At 37.3% G+C, this 3967-nt stretch overlaps 1 pseudogene; it reads right to left on the minus strand.

Annotated features, from left to right (window-relative positions):
• LOC107697660 (usherin-like) overlaps nucleotides 1-3967 on the minus strand; it is a 241341-nt pseudogene that overhangs the window by 74676 nt on the left and 162698 nt on the right.

The raw sequence follows: 3967 nt of genomic DNA on the forward strand, positions 1-3967 counted from the left end.
GTATACATACACATAAAATTAGCCTATGTCAAAAACCCTTCACGGCATTGTCATTCTCTGTGCTTTAAATTTTTTTTTCTTGCTTATCCTACTATTATAAAAAATAGTCCAATCTGTGACTCAAAAAAAACACAATATAATGCGTTGAACCACTATATAATGTTATTATAATACTTAATAGCCTATACATTTTTTGGGGTGAACTATACCTTTAATTGAAAATGTCTGGTATTTTGGTATAAACTTAAAGTGTACCACTGAATTGATGATTCTTTTTTACTTAATTCCTTCAAAACAGTCAAGACTTCTTGGTGGAGCAGCTTGCTATCTAAAGAAAGAGAAAGAGTGGACAGGGAAAGAAAAAGGACAAGACAAAAACCAAAACAAACCAAAACACAAAACAAACAAACAAACAAACAAACAAAACAAAACGAAAGAAAATGAAACAAAACAAATTTGCATCTGGCAGTGCAGTTTGCTGCCTGAAGGAACATTGCAGAAAGCAAACAGGAAGGAAAAACAAAAAAGCCATTAAACGAGCCTTATTTCTTTCTTAACTGTAGCCATAACCTTATGGAAATGTGCTTTTGTTTTGTTTTCATCATCTTTTTCATCTCCTATCCACACATGATAATATCCATACCGCTCTGTGATTTAGCTTCCTTTGCTTTTTGCCCATCTCTTTTGTGTTGTGCAAATCTCATCACATATGTAAGACGTGGAGAATGACATAATTACGGTTTGCGTGGGTCTCTCTCCTCTCTTCTGCCCCCTCCCTGATGAGGAAGCTAATTGATAGTGAAGGCCTCTGATGACTTAAAGCTGACAGACCTTAGTATCTGATTACGAATTCATGAAATGTGACAAGGCTTCCTCTTTTAAAGTACAGACAGAGAATCGTTTGGAGATTACTGTGCGCCTTTACAACACAAAATACTATTCATGATTACTTTCCTTCTGGAGGGGTGGGGGATGGGGAAGCAGCTTGGCTATAACAAATGCATTAGTATTATATTACAAAGGATGTCATTGCTGTCCACCGTTAATCCCTCATGGAGAGAAATAACTGGAATTCATATTGGGCGGCAGCAGCGGGTAAGCCATCGGTTGCAGCACTTGTCATTTTTCAATCAAAGCTTAAGCCAGCCACCGATTCCTGCGCCCAGCCCCCACATAGCACCAGAGACAGAATTAATGAATTAGCTATTGATTAAATTCCACTCGAGCAAATCTAGCGTGGCAAATAAATGAACTGTTAGGGGCATGTGTAGGCCACGGCCAGCCATGTCGGGCCAATCGATCAGTAGTTAGTATTCTATTGGGAGGGAGTACAGCACACTGGTGATATGACATGAGAGTGGGAGACAACACGGCAGGAAATGTGTGAATTATGGCTTATTGTGATGGTACACAGAGCCCTAGTGCCTTCAAAAAACCCAATTTTTACAGTGCTTACACTGTGTTATACTGCGGCATGTATGAGGTCATCTTATATTGCGTACAGTGTACAGGGTCAATACTGTCTGCAACTGATTGCAAGCTGCTGAAGATGCATGTCATCTCAAAATGTTCACTAACCACCAGTTAGCAAAATTCAATGTAAGACAACAGTAAAACCTGTGGAAACTATACATCCTACATTATTTTCCAGCGCGAAACCATAGACATACAGTGAAAATAAAATTGCTAGTAGCTGTGCAGCACATTAAACATTCATTTGGACACTTTGCATGTATTACAAAGAGACTAATTAGGTGAATTATCCTTGTTTTTAAGGTATTTTATAGAGGTTGACTGATTGATCGGTTTCGCAGATTAATCGGCACTGATAGTTGATCGCTGGAACTATGGGCAAAAATCCATGCGACAATAGTTTTCTGGGTTGCGTCTGTTGCTGGAGTGGCTGAGAAGGTTTTGCTGTCATTATACCCAATCCTGTTCCTGGAGAGCTGCCTGTAGAGTTCAGTTCCAAACCTGATCAAACACACCTGTATGTAATTATTAAGTGCTCCTGAAGATCTTAATGGGCTGGTTTAGTTGTGTTTGATGAGAGTTGGAGCTGAACTTTAAAGGAAGGTAGATCTCCAGGAACAGGACTGGACATCGCTGATGTAGATGGTAGATGTTCGCCTTTGAAGGGATGATGAATATCTTTAACCAGTAGATTATCCATAATACATTCACACCACTGTCTGTGTCTGCTTGACTGACTCACCTAGAGCTAAGCACCTGCATCTGAGGTTTGGCGATATCAGTCGGTGTGTCCTCCACAGTGGTCACCTGAGTGCTGTTACTCTTCACACACGCATACACGGTACACACCTCCACCTAAACACAGGCAACAGCAGACCCACTGCGCAGGTTAAATCCAAAACAAAGTGAGGTTCAAAATCTGAGACCACTAAAGAAAATGTTTTATTTTCCTTTTTTAAAATGTAACACACATTTTCCCACCAAAAAAATTAAAAATCAGCATAAAAAATAAGTGAAATGACTAGTGCATTATAGCAGAAACATAATTATTAGTTTAGTATTTAAAATTATTATTTATTTCATGCAATCACTTTTATATGTTTATTTACTTACCCATTTAAAAATCCTAAAACCTTTAGATCCTAGAGTTTTAATGTAGTCTCAAGACTTTCAAGACTTTTAATATATGCTAAATAAAACAATGAATTTGTGTGTTTAGATAGAAGGCCAGACCTGAATACTGTGTACAGTGAATGGCAAGAGTCCTCCCACTTCCAGTGATCCAGTTCCATTGCTAGCGGACTCATGGAGACGGCCATCTAGATAAACGGAGTGTGACTGCACCATTTGGAACAAGAGGAGCTGTCCAGAGCACTCTCACTGCTGTGCTATTTAGGACCACCACCTCTGGAGGAAAGATCCCTTCGGGTTCTGCAACACAGAGAGAAAGCCACACTAAATCACCCAGAAGAGCTCAGCGGACTGAAGCCCTCATGGAAACATACGGTCATATTGACATAACCCCAACGCTTTTGAAGAGCTCAATTCTCAAGATTGGTCTCTTTAACCTCTGCCCAAGATGAGGCTCAGGGAAGGCTCGAGGTCCTCAAGTCTGCAGTAGTCTCTACAAAGAGTAATACAATGACCAACAACATCTACAGAAAAAGACCTGGAGGAAAGCAGTTTTTCATTCTTTTCTTTTTTCCCCCAGACCAAGATCATGCCAGCGCTAGCATAAACACAGCATATTCTACCCTTAATAGTCTCTGAAAAGGCTTTGGGCAGCACTTTTATTTCTGCCTTAGAAAAAGAGCATGAAAGAGAGACAGAGAAAAAGGGATAAACAAACAAACAAACAAACAAAAAAGACTGAGGCATTTTCTTAAAGCTGATCTGTGTAATTTTTTTGATGTTAAAATACTTTCTCCTATCCTAGCTTTTAGTGTTGAGAACTACAGTATAAGGAAACCATTCATAGAAATCATCTAGAATCTCATCTCATCAATCAAATATAACATATAAATAATAAATAATATACATTTATATAATTATAAGTAATATAAAAAAAATGGTTGGTACAATTTTTTTTTACATTTTTGTAATCTATCTATCTATCTATCTATCTATCTATCTATCTATCTATCTATCTATCCATCAAGGATAATTTACTGTGAGGATAATAATCGGTGTACACAAACATGTATTCAACCTGTAAGGAAAATATGTTATTATTTTTACTTGAACTAATAACAATAATTTTAGATTAGTTTTAGATAGTTGTTTATAAATTAATTTACATTAGAATTTTTATCTCTGTTTTCTATATATTGATTCATTTGTCTCCTGCCAGTCTGCGACTGTAAAAAACATATTTATTAAGCTGCCTCCTGGTTAAATAAAGGTAAAAGAAACAAACTTGTTGTTAATGCCACATTACACATTGAAACTTTTCCTGAAAATGGTATTAAAGTTTTTTTTTTTTAATATATTGAGC

This window comes from Sinocyclocheilus anshuiensis, unplaced genomic scaffold (genome assembly GCF_001515605.1).
Source record: "Sinocyclocheilus anshuiensis isolate Anshui unplaced genomic scaffold, SAMN03320099.WGS_v1.1 scaffold446, whole genome shotgun sequence".
NCBI lineage: Eukaryota > Metazoa > Chordata > Actinopteri > Cypriniformes > Cyprinidae > Sinocyclocheilus > Sinocyclocheilus anshuiensis.